Source organism: Bubalus bubalis, chromosome 9, assembly GCF_019923935.1.
Source record: "Bubalus bubalis isolate 160015118507 breed Murrah chromosome 9, NDDB_SH_1, whole genome shotgun sequence".
Taxonomy (NCBI): Eukaryota; Metazoa; Chordata; class Mammalia; order Artiodactyla; family Bovidae; genus Bubalus; species Bubalus bubalis.
This window is the reverse complement of record NC_059165.1, coordinates 73,845,103-73,862,989: the sequence shown is the minus strand read 5'-3', so window position 1 is coordinate 73,862,989 and position 17,887 is coordinate 73,845,103. Positions and strand designations below refer to the sequence as shown.

General features: G+C 42.0%; 1 long non-coding RNA gene across 11 annotated transcripts in view; it reads right to left on the bottom strand.

The window, feature by feature from the left end:
* LOC112586931 overlaps positions 1–5,557 on the bottom strand; it is a 175,405-nt gene extending 169,848 nt beyond the window's left edge. For 5 of the 11 annotated variants that reach the window (XR_006553429.2, XR_006553423.2, XR_006553426.2 and 2 more), the window contains exon 1: positions 5,408–5,556. This is a non-coding gene — a long non-coding RNA (uncharacterized LOC112586931). Of the gene's footprint in view, positions 1–5,407 lie in introns of all 11 variants that reach the window. The other 6 variants (XR_006553425.2, XR_006553427.2, XR_006553430.2 and 3 more) reach the window with 3 other exon arrangements.
* Between the last annotated feature and the right edge of the window lie 12,330 nt (positions 5,558–17,887).

Here is a 17,887-nt window from a genome sequence, read left to right as displayed (position 1 = left end):
GGGCAGAGAGCTGCGCCTTGCATTAAGCAGCCCTCTAGGAAGGCTGCCAGCCCCCAGAGGGATGGCTACATTGTGCACACTGACAGAAATATAAGCAGCCTTCATGAAGATTCCTGGGCTCCCAGCATGACATGGGAACAGCAGACCATTAAAGCTGAGGACAGAGGCGACAGGCTCTCAGGCTTACCCTGTCTGGAGTGCTAACAGAGGGCCCAGTGTCCCCTGCCTCCCCAATCCTCGGCTCTGCGGAAGCTCCCAGAACTGTGGCACAGTGCCAGAGGAGGGGTGAGAGAAGCCCACGGAGAACTAAAATTTAGTTGTGTTTTGCTTGTTGGCTCATTTTTCCACAGGCTTCCCAGAATGGGCACATCATAGTCAGTTCTCAAGTTGAGCTACAGCAAGTGAGAAGTATTACTTGTGCAGCAGAGTTCGGGGTGTGGACCCCGTGGCTGCTAAAGAGAATGCAATACCCTGCCCTAAGAGTTTATAATCTTCTAGTACCCAGAATACTGAGACAAGATGAATCTGAGACCGACAAACACAGAACATAGCTTACATGATACAATGTGGGGTAGGAGATGTGATTTGGAGCTAGGGACCCAAAAGAAGCTCTCTGGAGAGGGTGGGTAGCTGACACGGTAACTCAGCAGAGGGTGTCACTGCAGGATGTGCAGGGCTGGGGGTAGGCTCTCCAGGCCATGGGGCAGAAGGAGCCAGGATGGAGAGTGAGCATATATATTCGACAGTGACAATGAAAAGGAGACAATCTAACCAAATAAGTTGGAATAGTGGATAACTAGAAAAATAAAGGTGGGCAGTCCTGTAGAAGGTCTTGAGAGCCTGGCTCAAGTCTATACAACACAGGCAACAAAAGTCTCCAACTAGACTGTGAAATCGTTTTTTAAAAATAATATTCTAAGGACTTCCCTGGTGGGCCAGTGGTTAAGAATCCACCTTGCAATGCAGGGGACATGGCTTCAATCCCTCGTGGATGAACTAAGATCCCACCTGCAGGAGTGCAACTAAGCCCATGTACCATAGCTACTGAGCTCGTGCACTGCAGTGAAAGATCCCGCATGGCGCAACTAAGACGCAATGCGATCAAATAAATAAATGAGTATTTTAAGATGAACATGAAATTGATACAAAAGATTATTGATAGCCAAAACGGGGCTTCCCTGCTGGCTCAGCAGTAAAGCATCTGCCTGCAATGCAGGAGACATAAGAGATGCAGGTTCAGTCCCTCCACTCCAGTATTCTTGTCTGGGAAATCCCATGGACAGAGGAGCCTGGCAGGATACAGTCCATGGAGTCACAAAGAGTCGGACACAACTGAAGCGACTCAGCACGCACAAGTAATATTACAGGCCCAAATCGTGTAATACATTCTGGCTTGCTATTTTAAGCTGCTGTTCACCTCAGTCCCGCTGGAAATGGGTTGTCTTGGTTTGGGCTTGGGAAAGAATTACAGGAGTGAAGAGAAACCAAGTGTTTCCATCCTCAGAATGTTTCATTCTTGTAACGTTCAAGCTGCTGCTGTTTTATGTCTTCTGACACTTTGACGCACTGCTGCACAAGGCAGCTATGAACACAAACAGAGCTAATTGCAGGAACAAAGCCACCTCAGAGTGCTCGCATCTGTTAGTTCTGGGAAGGAAGAGAGAATTCATACAGAAACAAGCAAGATTTGAGCAAAAATTACCTCTGGAACATGAAATATCTTCAAAAGGATTCAAGGAATTGCTTCAAAAAATAGCAGAGTCTTTAGAAGGAGAGTCCCGGGTTCAAATCCTGATCAGCCACTTTAAGACCACATATAGCCTTGAGTATGTTACTTCCAAGACTGGTCCTTATGACCTCGGGAAAATTAGAAACAGGTGTCCCTCTAGGCAGATGAAAATCCCAAGAAGGCAGAGGGCCCATTTTTGACCCACCACCTCCCACTCACATGACTAGGTACCCACGTGCAATGAGCAATCCACACAGCTGTACATAGTGGCTCTATGACCCAAAATCTCAGAATTTTCATTTCCTCTTTGTCTGCTGAAACAATCTTATGGGGCTGTTTGGAGGATTATGTTGCTACAGAGCAAACACAGAAAGTGTGCTGCGAGTCTTTACTATTATTATTCATTTTTATTCATCTAAATCTTTCCTATGTTAGGGCAGAGGTGAGCAAACTAACCAGCCCACCACCTGCTTTTCTACAGTTGGACAGGTAAGAATTGTTCTTATAATTTTCAGTGGTCGGAAACGAAGAATATTTTCTGACGTGAAAATCATTGCTGTTTAGTCGCTAAGTCATGTCCAACTCTGCAACCCCATGAATTGTGGCCCATCAGGCTCCTCTGCCCATGGAATTCTCCAGGCAAGAATACTGGAGTGGGTAGCCTTCCCTCCTCCAGGGGATCTTCCTGACCCAGGGAACAAACCCACGTCTCCTACTCGGCAGGTGGATTCTTTACCACTGAGCTATATGAGAAGCCCTGCCAAATATAGCTCTGCTATATTTCAGCCCTGCCTGAAAGTGATATGAAATACAAACTATATTGTCCATAAGTAAAGTTCTCCTGAAACACAGCTACTCTCATTCAAGTCTATACTGTTGACAGCTGCTTTTATGGTCCAGCAGCAGAGTTTAGAAGTAGTATCAGAGATGGTAGGGGCCATAAAGCCCAAACTATATTTTCTCTCTGGTCCTTTACAGAAAGGATATGCCGACTCCCGATTTATGCTGGGTTTTTTTTTCATCCACTCCAGGATTTGCACTTCAATTGTTCGCAAGGATTAGAATTAAATCAAAATGATTTTCCAAATTCTGGAGCACCAGTTGAATATCATGTTGAAAAAGAAGCATTCTTCTTATCTTTCAAAACACTGTCACCTCTTTTCATGGATAATGACAACGTGCTTAACATTAATTCTCCTTCTGATACACAAAGATAGCTGCAGCATTGTGTTGGAGTCAGAGCAAACATGTGCCCATAGTGGCTGCCTAAGGGTTCGCTATATGTTAAACAGGTTCACGTTTGAAACCTATTTTATAGTCTACGCAGACAGGTGCCAAGCAAACTTCAGCTGCCACATGATGTCAACATCTAAATAATCAAAGCGAAAAAAAATTCAACTGATCATTGAGATGCTTTATTTGGTGTTTCCAGATATTTGGGAACATCTGGATAACTGACAACAGGCTTCACTTTTCATCTGGACTAGGCAGTCAGCCTATTTCAGCTAATGAGAAGAGCCAAATATTATCAATAGCTGTACTCTAGACACTAACATGGGGAAAGAACCCACTCTCTCCCCAGCTTTTCCGAGATAAGATTCCTGTTTGGCGTCATCCTTTTAGTACATTCACTATTTCCCCCTTTGTTTCTCACCTTCTTTCCAGATCTTTTTTTATTTTTTGGCCTTGACTTTCTTTCTAGCACAACCTCTACTGCAAAACTTTTAGAGTATCATCTTCTTTTCCCATCTTCAGTCCCTTTTATCCCAAGAACAAAAACGACTGGCTTCATAATAATTGAAATTAGCCATTCAAACCCAGAGTTCAAATCTCTGAAGGTGTACATGGCTTCTCACCTGCCAGAGACTGTTTTGTGTCCAGTTGACCAGACTTCATCCATGGAAGGATCCAAGGTCATAGAGACAGCCTTTCATTTACCCATTCATACTTTTTCTATTATTTTCATATAATGTTTAATAGTCCGTTCCATGTTGTAAGTGTATGTAATACCTCTATGATATAAAACAGGCTTCTCTGGGCCACTTATTCCCAATTATGGCAATTATACCCTTTCCTTGACTTTGGCTATTTCAGGAGGTGGTAAGGGTCTACACTGGCCCACAGTCTTCTTTTGTGATAACATGGACCTTGCCAAGACAAACGCAACCCTCTCCCACTTCTCCCCTAAATTCTTGATTGATGCTCTGCCTTGCTGAGTCTTGCTGTGAACACAGCATTTAATCCATGACGCTCCTGTCAGGATGCCTTTTGCACATTCCCAGGGAGAGCTTTTGCATCTCCAAACAACACTGTAGGGTTAGCTGTAGCTCCAGATCACATAAACAGGGATAGCAGCTGCAAAACTGCGAATTTTATTGTCTTTGCTCCTAAGTTGCCAACTTCATGTTTAAAGAAAAAAAGCAACAGAAAGAAAATTGAAAATAATTTTTAAATAATTATTGCATGATTTCTGAAGGTGGTGAGGTGTGTTATGTTCATACAAACACTTGGTTTCACTTCTGCTTAAAGATTGCTATGAAAAATACCATTTTCTTGAAATCCTCTATATTTAAAGAAGAAAAAAATTATGCTTACAATGCTAAATTGGTCAGCTTAATTTTAATGTCGACCAAGATAACAGAAAACTCTAAATATAAAACTCCTAGAAGAATGTAAATAGTGATGATGAAATAGCAACCAATCTGGTTGTATAACAGGAAATTCAAGGAAGACCAGTTTAACTTGCAGGTAAAATTACATTACAAATTATGCCATTACAAAACATTTCTGTATAGCTAAATTGCCTTCCAACACTTACTAAAGTCAGACTCGCACCCACTAAAGTCAGACCCTACTGAAACATAATCTGGATGCCTGTGGAGTTGTGTGTGTGAGCAGACAGAGTGGAAAAGAAGAACAAGCAAACAGCAACAATGCTAATATCAGTAATAGCAGCAGCTAAACAATGGAAATGGTAAAATTGTGGAATTTGACCTAATTCTTGATGGAGCAATGACTCTGATTGATAACAATTAAAACGCATCAATATTTCAAGAAGACTTTTGATTCAACTCCCATAAGAAAATGTCCTCCATGTGTAAGTTCAGGACTATTCTGGACTACGTTGTTATTCCTATTTAGATAATACCCTCAAATCACAGTCCCGCCCCCAGGACAGTTATCAGGAGTTCAGTGCCCACATGTAGATTGCATGCTTTGAAGAATCTCCCCAAACTACATGACTCAAGAAGTCAATCTAGTTGTGATCAAAGCTGTAAAGAAAAGCCAGCTCCAAGAAAAATTTAGGTCAGTATTTAAACCCTCGATTTTTAAACTAAAAGATGGTTCCCATCTGAAAAAAGAATCGTGTTAAAGGGAGGTCAATAGTTGAGAATTTAATTTGTATTAAAAACAGACCTAAAAGAATTATAGGTCCAATTAGTAAACTGGGTCTCAGTTCACATTTCTGTTTCCAGTGTAATGATGTATTTATTTAACTACCTTCAGACATTCTTTGCACTTGGAAAACAACAAATTTCTATAAACTATTGATGATCCTTCAAAGAAATAAAAGAATAATATGTAACTTTCTTCTCCTATGTGCACCATGTCTCTGTTCCTGCTGCCTCAAATGAACCCTGGTGCCATCAGTTAAACCAAGCTGCTCCATTTACTCACTATTCCAGGTTCTGGGCAGTGTGCTCAGTGCTGCTGGCTGCTGCTGCTGCTGCTGCTGCTGCTAAGTCACATCAGTCGTGTCCAATTCTGTGCGACCCCATAGACGGCCTTCTACCAGGCTCCCCCGTCCCTGGGATTCTCCAGGCAAGAACACTGGAGTGGGTTGCCATTTCCTTCTCCAATGCATGAAAGTGAAAAGTGAAAGTAAAGTCGCTCAGTCGTGTCCGACTCTTAGCGACCCCATGGACTGCAGCCCACCAGGCTCCTCCGTCCATGGGATTTTCCAGGCAAGGGTACTGGAGTGGGGTGCCATCGCCTTCTCCGGTGCTCAGTGCTAGGGATTTAGAATTAAAAGGCACAGACCCTGCTTTTCCGGATCTCACAAATAAAACAGCCACTATGATAATAGAGTGATACAGATCAGCTCGACAGGGCAGCCCAGCCCTGAGGTAGTGGAAGGAGGAAGGTGGTGGTGGGATGGGTGGAGTAAACAGGCTTTTTCCAGGAATTAAGAAGCAGGAAATAGTGACAGATTTTATTTTCTTGGACTGCATAATCACTGCGGACAGTGAATGCAGCCACGAAATTAAAAGATACTTGCTCCTTGGAAGAAAAGCTATGACAAACCAAGACAGCATATGCAAAAGCAGAGACATCACTTTGCCAACAAAGGTCCTTCTAGTCAAAGTTACACTTTTTCCAGTAGTCATGTACAGAGAGTTGGACCATTAAGAAGGCTGAGTGCTGAAGAACTAATGCTTTCCCACTGTGGTGCTGAAGAAGACACTGGAGAGTCCCTTGGACTACAAGGAGATCAAACCAGTCAGTCCTAAAGGAAATCAATCCTGAATATTCATCGGAAGGACTGATGCTCAAGCTGAAACTCCAATATTTTGCCCACCTGATGTGAAAAGCCAACTCATTAGAAAAGAGCCTGATGCTGGGAAAGATTGAAAGCAGGAGGAGAAGGGGACGACAGAGGTTGAGATGGTTGGACGGCATCACCGACTCAAGGGACATAAGTTTGAGCAAACTCAGGGAGTTAGTGAAGGACAGGGAAGCCTGGCGTGCTGCAGTCCATGGGTCACAAAGAGCTGGACACGACTCAGTGACTGAACAAGAACAACAGGAAGCACGAACTATGCTGGAAAGAGGGTAGGATTAAGAGACATTGAGGGAAGGCTGGGAACATGGTGGGAGACACCCAACAACACTCTTCAACTTATACTTCTGATTTTCCCCCCTCTACTAACAATACACTAGGCTGTAATGTATTCTTTTAAGATCTGTGTTAATATGTATAGGTGCAGCACATTCACTCCAAGCACTGTTATTATTTTGGCATCTCAGTATGTCCTCCCTGCCTATGGGGAGGAGATCAGTTCCAGGATCCCCTCAGATAAGAAGACACCCAAATCCAGGGATACTTGAGTCCCTTACACAAAAAGGCCTAGTTACTTCGGCTCTTCCTAGGATACTGAAGGCCACCCATTTTTATTTATCTTTTTCTCTATTTACAGACATTTAAACCATTTCCATTGTTCGGGTATTATTTCTGCTGTTAAAACAATGCTGCTGTAAACATTCTTGCCACTCCTCTTTATCCACTTGTGAGAGATATTATATGAGCAACACATCCAGAAGTGAAAATGTTAAGTTTTAGCACATGTAAAAATTCAAATTTACTAGATAATTCCAGAATGTTTTCCAAAATGGCTGTATTCCCCCTTCATTGGTATATTGTTTGCCCACACTTTCTCCAATCCTAATGTCATTTTTTAATTATGATGAGTAATAAACAGCATATCACTTTTGTTTCAATTTGTAGAATTCTGGTCATTGATGAAGTTGAATCTTTTTTTTCAATACCTATTTATTCTTTTTGAACTTCTTTTGATAATGATCTGCTTACAACCTTTACAGACTTCTACTTTTTAGTCTTTTTCTTATTGATTTATAGACATTGTTATAAACTATATTCTGAATATCAATTCAGTCTTTGTTATATGATATATACTCCTTCTCCTAGTCCATTTTAACTTCAGAATGTTTCATATTATTTTTTATCTATATATTTTTCTTCACCCTTGTTCTTTAAAATGAACCTGTTTAATAAGTCATATATCCATTAAAGTTAGATCACTGGAAAACATACACACATATATTTTGGCCTCACTGTCAGAGTATCTTGTTAAAGATTCCAATTATTTTTAGCATTACTAAACTTATGAAGCAGAAGTGCTCTTCATAAAAGAGTTCTAACTGTATCATGAATAAGACATCTCAATATTTAGTAAAGTGATTTTCCCTAAAGCTTAATCACTATATTTTCAGCATATAGTTAAAATGTGCCTATTTATTTGCAGTAATTTTCAAAAAATCTTAATATTCTTTCTACATTAATACATTCATTTTCAGCAGGTTAATGACATCTGCTTGAGAAAAAAATCCAATATTTAATTTTTCTTAGAATGGGGCTAATTTTACTTTCTGAATCAAAAAGTAACAAGTTCCCATACTGAATTAATTTTTCATATACCACATCAGTGGTTCTTTTAGCACACTTGATCTTAGCCAAAATGGCAAGAAATGATCATCATGGTTCTTTTTAAATGGCATATGTTAGCACTGAGTTCATTTGATTAATATGTAGCAAGTATATAGACCTGAAGAAATCAAATTTTCTGGCATTAAGCAAAAATGAAGTAAAATACTGCAGATAACAGAATCTTTCAATTTCCCTGGCAATGTTTAAACAGTGCTTTTTAAAGGCTGTCTAAAAGATTATCACGCCAGAAATGTCTACAGACCCTCCCTCAAGGAAATATATGCAAGTAAGTGACACAGAATAATCAACATGAAATTTAACCTTTAGAATGAGGAGAATTGGTCAAGATATATTTTCAGTTCCCAATTAGTCACAATGTAAAGTAAATCCACAGGAAGTGTTAATTTTCAGTCTGTATTTCAGACCCCTTTGTCCACTGAGTCTCTTGTGAGAACTACTTAAAAGACGCAAAACACACGTGGTGGGTGGGTGGAAGGAATGCACTTCGTTTTATCTTTGTTAGTGTACCAGTTTCTCTTAAAGGCTCTTCTGAAGAGCATAAGGAGCTCAAAAGGAGAGAACTGGCACAAGGCAGATAAAGACTACATATAGGATCGTTGGTTCCTGAAACATTAAGTTTTAAAGCAGTATTAGGTATACTTGTATCTAGAATTGAAGAACTAGTTAACAACATCTGTGGGAGGGCCTGAACACGCAGGCATCACTATGTTCTGCTTCACTCAGTTAAGATTTGTATTTACAGATGGCCACTGGCCACACAAAAAGATGTTCACCATGACTCACCCTCAGAGAAATGCACATCAAAACCACCATGAGCTAGCACCTCACACCTCACACAGTCAGAGAGTGGCTGTCGCCAAAAAGGCCACAAATAACAAAGGCGAGGATGTGAAGACAAGAAAACCCTTTTACACTATTGGTGGGAATGTAAATTGATGCAGCCAGTATGGCAAACAGTATGGAGGTTCCTCAAATAGAACCAAAAAACAGAACTACCATATGATCAAGGAATTCTACTCCTGGGTATATATCTGAAGAAAATGAATGAAAGCACTAATTTGAAAAGAAACATGCACCCCAAAGGTCATAGCAGCATAACTAAGATATGGAAGCAACCCAAGTGCCTGTCAACAGATAAACAGTAGATGTATACATATATGCATATATACACACAGTGGAATACTACTCAGCCATCAAAAATGAATTCTGCCATTTGCAAAAACAGGGATGGATCTCAAGTATATAATGCTTAGTGAAATAAGTCAGAGAAAGACAAATACTGTGTTATCACTTACATATGGAATTTAAAAATAAAACAAATGAATGAATGTAACAACACAAAACAGACTCACAGATATAGAGAGCTAACTAAGGGTTACCAGTGGGGAGAGGGAGGGGTGAGAGGCCAGATAAGGGCAGGAAATTAAGAGGCACCAACTACTATGTACAAAATAGATAAGCTACAGGGATACATTGTACACCACAGCGAATATAGCCAATGTGTTATAACAATTTTGCTACTGCTACAGCTAAGTCGCTTCAGTCGTGTCCGACTCTGTGCACCCCCATAGACGGCAGCCCACCTGGCTCCCCTGTCCCTGGGATTCTCCAGGCAAGAGCACTGGAGTGGGTTGCCATTTCCTTCTCCAATGCATGAAAGTGAAAAGTGAAAGGGAAGTCGCTCAGATCGCGAAGTCGCTTCGCGATCCCATGGACTGCAGCCTACCAGGCTCCTCCATCCATGGGATTCTCCAGGCAACAGTACTGGAGTGGGGTGCCATTGCCTGCTCCAATAACAATTTTAGATAGAGTATAATCTATAAAAAATATTGAATAATTATGCTGTACACCTGAAACCAACATTGTAAATCAGCTATACTTTTTAAATTTAAAAAAAGATTTGAACTTAAAACATAAAATTGTATTATTTATGTTGAGATAAAGCTTGGATGGCAAGAAAGAGATGCATGGCTGAAAGTTTCTTAGAATGCCAGATTAAATGAAGAGCTGGGCAGACTCAGTTTCTCTTCAGTGTTTCCAACTGAGAAATGACTCTGTAACAACCTGTGATGGCCTTTCCTCTGCCATCTTCTAGAGGCTTCTTGCTTAAATACCTCTTTCTCCTCTTTAGGATACATTTCCTCAAAATATCTAGCTACCACAGGGGCATACACTGCTGTGAAAATACATGGCTAATTCACGCTACTCTGAGGGGCTCTCAGGTTCCAAACTATATAGAGAGAGGGAGCTGTGGAAAGAGCCTGCCACAGGCCTGCAATTGTGGGTCTGTTCTGTTGAGGTTGAACACATTTTTTACCCAACCTCAATAGAACAGCCAGCTCTATGCCAACCCTTGACTGAACTAACTTACCACTTCAGCAGGTTCAGTGGTTTTCTGAAGTCAGCCCAGCAGCTCTATATCCCAGCTCTAGGCCTGCCCCCTGTCAAGGCAGCTATCTCTCTGAGTTTCCATTTTCTCATCTCTGAATCCCCTGTCACACTGCCTTTCAGCTCTGAGGTGCAGAGCAAGGACAGCCAATGTCAAGTACCTGTTTGGCAGAAGGAGTGCTCCCGGAATCCAGCTCCAGTCAGTGCATGGGCTGACTGCATTCGTGTCCCAAGCGGGTCGAGGAGGTAGTGCTTCTGCCATCGCTGGAGGCCGTGTAGGCAGATGGCGCAGCCACAAGGTGGACGAGGGCTGCTCATTTGCGTGGGATTGTGTGAAAGCAAGAGACAAAGCTTTGTGATCTTCAGCTCCTGAAATTCGGGAGTTTACCTTCTACTGCTGCATCATCTGGGTACGGGCTTGAAATGCACACTATCAGACCCCACCCCTGGCCTGCTAACTCAGAAAATCTGGAGATGGAGCCCAGGAATCTGTATTGTAACAAGCTCTCGAGGTGATTTTGATGTACTCTCAAGTTTGATAACCATTGCATAGACATCCTGACTGACCCAATCCAGCACATAGTGAGTATGGGAGAAATGATACTGGTTACGGCACATGACTGGAGACAAACCAGCTATTCAGTTCAGTTCAGTCACTCAGTCGTGTCCAACTCTTTGAGACCCCATGGAGTCTCACCACACCAGGCACACCAGGCTTCGCTGTCCATCACCAACTCCCGGAACTTGCTCAAACTCATGTCCATAGAGTTGGTGATGCCATCCTACCATCTCATCCTCTGTTGTCCCCTTCTCCTCCCACTTTCAATCTTTCCCAGCATCAGTATCTTTTCCAAGTAGTCAGTTCTTTATATCAGGTGGCGAAGTATTGGCGTTTCAGCCTCTGCATTATTAGTCCCAATGAATATTTAGAACTGATTTCCTTTAGGATGGACTGGTTGGATCTCCCTGCTGTCCAAGGGACTCTCAAGAATCTTTTCCAACACCACAGTTCAAAAGCATCAATTCTTTGGTGTTCAGCTTTCTTTATAGTCCAACTCTCACATCCATACATGACTACTGGAAAAACCATAGCTTTGACTAGATGGACCTTTGTCAGCAAAGTAATGTCTCTGCTTTTTAATATTCTATCTAGGTTGGTCATAGCTTTTCTTCCAAGGAGCAAGTGTCTTTTAATTTCATGGCTGCAGTCACCATCTGCAGTGATTTTGGATCCCCCAAAAATAAAGTTTCTCACTGTTTCCATCATTTCCCCGTCTATTTGCCATGAAGTGATGGGACTGGATGCCATGATCTTAGTTTTTTGAATGTTGAGTTTTAAGCTAGCTTTTTCACTCTTCTCTTTCACTTTCATCAAGAGGTTCTTTAGTTCTTCTTCATTTTCTGCCATAAGGGTGGTGTCATCTGCATATCTGAGGTTATTGATATTTGATTATTGATTATTTGATATTGATTATTAAGGTTACTGATCTTTCTCCTGAAATATCGAGAAGCAACAGTTAGAACCAGACATGGAACAACAGACTGGTTCCAAATTGGGAAAGGAGTATGTCAAGGCTATATATTGTCACCTTGTTTATTTAACTTATATGCAGAGTACATCATGTAAAATGCAGGGCTGGATGAAGCACAAGCTGGAATCAAGATTTCCGGGAGAAATATCAATAACCTCAGATACATGGATGGCACTATCCTTATGGCAGAATGTGAAGAAGAACTAAAGAGCCTCTTGATGAAAACCAGCTATTACAACTAAGTAAAAACACTCCGGGTTATATTCCTCACAACAAAATATGTGGGTTATATTTTATAAATGGAATCTTGATTCCCAGTTAATACGTGCTCCTTCCTCTATTTGGAAATGAAGATGGGGGAATTCTTAAGATTCTCCAGAACTTAGGATGTCATAATCCCATTGCAAAAGTCAAGTTTATCATTCTGTGTGCATGCTTAGTCACTCAGTCGTGTCTGACTCTGCGACCCTGTGGATTGCATCCCAGCAGGCTCCTCTGTCCATGGGGATTCTCCAGGCCAGAATACTGGAGTGCATTGCCATGCTCTCCTCCAAGGGATCTTCCCAACCCAGGGATCAAACTCTGGCCTCTCGCATTGCAGGCGGATTCTTTATCATCTGAGCCACCAGGGAAGGCCTTTATGAGTATAATCAAGTTGATATGTGAGATCCCTTGGTAAAATGTGGAAATGAAATCCCCTAAGCTTATAAACATTTCATAAACAGTTATGCAACACAGCTGAAATTACCAAATAGTAAACTCATAAGAAAAGTTGCAGTTGTATGGTGCTTCAGAATTTTAGCTGTCTAGCTTTTATGACAAAGTGCGAGTGTGCGTGTCTCTTTCAGTGAGGCTGACCTTCTTTGATAATACTTAAATTTAACTATGAGATTTATTTTTACTTTTTCCTTCTCACCTTTTCTTTGTTCATTAATGTCTGTTCAGACTTTACATCTTGTTTTGGCTGCGCCATTGCTTTAGGTGCTGGAATAAGCAGCCTGTGATTCTCAACTGAAAAAAAGCAAGTTTTACGTGCTTAGGCTGAGCCATGAATCTATCTTGGAAATTTTTAAATAGCCTAAAATCTTTACACTATGTTGTACAGAGCCTATGGTTTTGATTCCAAGATGATAATTTCTCACTTATCATGCCCAGCCTCATTAATTTGATGTGACAATCCATTTTTCTCTTAAAAGTACTGAATAACACATACTTATTTGTCCTTATTAAAAATGAATTAAAGCAAATTTTGTTTGAAGAATTTGCTGGCACCCATGGAGATTTCCTGAAGATCAGCAGAATCAGATTTAAAAACCACATTTCTAAGGACACTGAAACAACCATTCTTAAGTAGCACGCACAAGAGCAAAGAACAATGGAATTTTCTCAAGGACTCTTTAAGAATTAAAGGACAATTTTGTACTCTTATTTGGAATGTTTGATGCTAGTGGGAATAGGAATGTTTCTATTTCATCTGTGCTAAGGAATTTTCTCTTTTTAAAGTATTGATACCAAGCTATGACTGTCACATTTCCATCATTATTCTCAAAATGTTGGACAGAATCCCCAACTAACAAATGGGTTTTTATAACATCTTTGAAACCCTATTTTGCGAGTCCTTAAAAACCCATGTTTTCTCAACTTGGAGTTTCATATCACTTGCAGATTCCATTCATCAATCATTTAACAAACACATTTGCCCTCTCTTACTTTAGATATTTTTCTATTTTATCTTATTTCCCATGCCCATCCCTCCCTTCTATAAGCAGCCATTCTGATACATCTTGGAGAAGGAAATGACAACCCACTCCAGTATTCCTGCTTGGGAAATAACATAGACAGAGGAGCTTGGCACGCTGCAGTCCATGGGGTCGCAAAAGAGGTAGACATAACTTAGTGACTAAACAACAACAATCCACGCCTATCCCTCCTTTCTATAAGGAGCCATTCTGAGATGTTTAATGTATGCTTTTTAATTGTATCCTGCAGAATATGCATTGCTGTTCTGCATATATGTGCTATTTTTTAAGTGGCCTTGTATTATACATCAAATTTTCTTTCACCTCACTACCACTCAGCACCATGTTTTCAGATATTCTTGGGCTTCCCTGGTGGCTCACATGATAAAAAAAATCCACCTGCAATGCAGGAGACCTGGGTGCCTGGGTTGGGAAGATCCCCTGGAGGAAGTCATGGCAACCCACTGCAGTATTCTTGCCTGGAGAATCCCCATGGACAGAGGGGCCTGGCAGGCTACAGTCCGCAGGGTCACAGAGTCGGACTTGACTGAGCAATTAAGCAGACACAATGCCATATACAGAGTCAGTCTACTCTTCCCAATTCTTGTATATTAATGGTGGAGCCTTTTTTCTAGTTATAGTTTTTCTAGTATAAAGGGTCAAGCAAGAAAACTCATGGTTCCTGCTTCCACAGAGCCTGCATTCTACTTGGGAGAGTAGACTTCAAGGAAATAAACACACATGGTATGGTAAAGTGTTCATCATTCATTTTTTTCAATATGTATTTATCAAATGCCTTCATGTGCTAAATATAATGTGAAGCCCTAAGAGAATGAGAGAGAAGAGACACTTGCTTTCATGAAGCTTACATTCCAGAGGATTAGCCAAGACTTGCAGATGGTGGTCAGGATTTAAGGTCAATGGCAAATGGTTAAATGGTTCTCTGCAACAGAATGATATGATGACATTTGTATCTTTATTCCAGGTGCAGTATTAGGAATAATAGATTAGAGGGAACCAAGATGGGATGCATGGTCCTCCCTGGTGGATCAGGTGGTAAAGAATCTGCCTTCAGTGCAAGAGACCTGGGCTCGATCCCTGGGTCAGGAAGATCCCCTAGAGGAGGAAATGGCAACCCACGCCAGTATTCTTGCCTGGAGAATTCCATGGACAGAGAAGCCTGGCTGGCTACAGTCCATGTAGTTGCAAAGAGTCGGACACGACTGAGTGATCAACACACACACACAAGATGGGGTTCAGAGAAACTAGTTAGGAGGCTGTTGCAGCGAAAGAGTTTAAGAAATGACAGCGGCTTCAATGGGTGTGATGGCAGTAGAACAGGAAAGAAGAGAGGGATATGACATGTTGGAGCTAGAAGACAACATTTGCAAATGAATTAACTGAGAGGTGAGGAAGAATCAAGAAGGATCCTTGGTCTCTAGTCTGAAAAGTGAGATGAGGAAGACTGAGTGCAACCCGAGATTGGTGAGAAAAGCAAAGCCCTATCTAGGTCGTGCTTGTGTGGCATCTAAGTGGAGGCGTCAAGCAGCAGTTGAGTGTGTCAGTCTGATTTCCAGAGCAGAGCTATGGACTGAAGATGCATACTCAGGAGTCATCATATATGAATGGTCTTTAAAATCATAGGAATAAAGACAGAAGCAAAAAAAACAGGAGGGGGGTATTATAAAGCCCAAATGAATCCCAACATTTAGAGACTGGATGGAGGAGGAAAAGGTCAGCAGGAAGTGATAACGGGGCGCTCGAGGGGTCTCCTGTGTTTGAGCCACTTAGATGCCTACATGTTTCCCCAACGAATGCCTTGAGCCCAAGCTGTTTTGGTGGAGAGCTGGGGAAGGATGCTATAGTTGTTGTTATTCAGTTGCTCAGTCATGTCTGACTCTTTCCGACCCCGTGGATTGCAGCATGTCGGGCTTCCCTGTTTATCATCTCCCAGAGTTGGCTCAAATTCATGTCCATTGAGTCAGTGATGCCATCCAACCACCTCATCCTCTGCTGCCCCCTTCTCCTCCTGCCTTCAATATTTCCTGCATCAGGGTCTTGTCCAATGAATCAGCTGTTCCCATTAGGTGGCTAAAGTATTAGAGCTTCAGCTTCAGCATCAGTCCTTCCAGTGAATATTCAGGGTTGATTTCCTTTAGGATTGACTGATTGGATCTTCCTGCTGTCTAAGGGACTCTCAAGAGTCAGAATTCTCCAGCACCATAGTTTGAAAGCATCAATTCTTCAGCACTGAGCCTTCTTTATGGTCCAACTCTCACATCCATACGTGACTACTGGAAAAACCATAGCTTTGACTATATGGGCCTCTGTCAGCAAAGTGATATCTCTGCTTTTTAATATGCTATCAAGGTTTGTCATAGCTTTTCTTCCAAGGAGCAAGCATTTTTTTTAAATTTCATGGTTGTAGTCACTGTCCACAGTGATTTTGGAACCCAAGAAAATAAAATCTGCCACTGTTTCCATTTTTTCCCCATCTATTTGCCAGAAAGTGATGGTACTGGATGCCATGATCTTAGTTTTTTGAATGTTGAGTTTCAAGCCAGCTTCTTCACTCTCCTCTGTCACCTTCATCAAAAGGTTCTTTAGCTCCTCTTTGCTTGGAGAGTGGTGTATAAGGAGTAAGTGACAGTTAGGAAGCAGAGATGGTGCATGCAGACAAATCTTTCAAGAACGTGGGGATAAAGGGGACAAAAGAAGGCAGAGGGATATCTGGGAGGGAATTCTGGGTTGACAAAAGGACTTATTTAGGTGGATAAGACTTGAGCATGATTAGAACATATCACACAGATGCACAGGATAATTGAAAGCAGAAAGCTGCTGAAAGTCTGGAGTTGGAACCCATGCCCATGGGTAGAATCAGGCTGCTGGGGAGGGGAGCGGCAGCTCCCATTGGATGGCACCTGTTGCACACCTTGCCCTGGGTGCTACTAATGGACAAAATGTGATAAGAGGAGGGGCCAGCTTGAGAGCTCTGCTTGAATGCGTTTCACAACAAGCATAAGAAAAGGGGCCTCCCTGAAAAGCAATTTGCTCAAAGGTCACTGTCAGAGAAACTAGGCCTCAAAACGAGAAGACGTCTATAGAACCCGGCAGAGAATCTGATTTTACATTGTCTCAGGGCAAATCTGGGTAGGAAGGGGCTGTCTGGTAGAAGCCAATGACCCTCTTCTGTCTGGGAGGAGACCATAACAGGCCTCGACAAGAACCCAGAGAAACCATGCAGCCGTTCCTTGTGTCTGTCAAAAAGCTGAAAGCTCCCTTCTTTTTCCAGCTTAAAGAGGCATACAGAGCAGAAGACTGTCCAGGGTAAGTAAAATTCAGGACCATCAGAATGAGCAGGCAGAATGATGAACCCAGTGGATGGCGGTCTGAAAACACCTGAACCCCTTCCAGCATTCGCTGGGCACAGGCCAAGAGGAAGTTCCCTCTAAGGCCTTACCTATGAGTCTGAGAGGACCTGTGAGCACATTTTCACTTAGACCTTCGAAAAGACCACACACAAATTAAACAGGATTTAATAGCCGCTAAAGGACAGGTGCAAATATATCTAAACGTATTTCTTTCTTTAAATCGTAGGCTCAAGAGTACAACTGTTCATTTTCCTCGGCATAGCATTCATAGCGTTCTGGCACCTTCTGCGCTGACTTCTTATACACAGTAATACATTTACTGAATCACATCCTGTTTTTCTGATCTTTATGCCACGGAGAGGTAGGTGGAACACAAAGCCATAAACAAGAGGCCGACACTGACCTGGGGCAGCATTGTGGTGGGCAGGGTAGCCCAAAGGAGCTAAGCCCTCCTGCAGGGCTGGGCTCTCAAACTCCAGCTCATAAAACAGCATTGCCGGAAGTAAACACAGGCGCAGTGTACTGAGTTGTAAAGAACGCTCGTTTGGGAAGCAGGTTTTCAGTCTGGCCGCCACTCCCGCCGTGGTATAACACGCTGCCAATAGGAAGTGGCCTGCCTCCTGCCCATAGTGACCTGGGCCAAGTTACCAAACTCCCTATCATCTCATCGGTAAAGAACCTGCAGTTACTCGGGAACTTTTAAGGTCTATCCCAGTTTTAAAAATCCCTTGACCTGATACATTAACCAGGGTTAGTTGGGTTTCAAGTGACAGAGGCAGACCTCAAACGGACTTAAATACAAGGGGAGAATTATTGGTTCACATAACTAACTGCAAAGCTACTGACAGCCCAGTAAGCACCTTCTGAGAAACGGAAAGAAG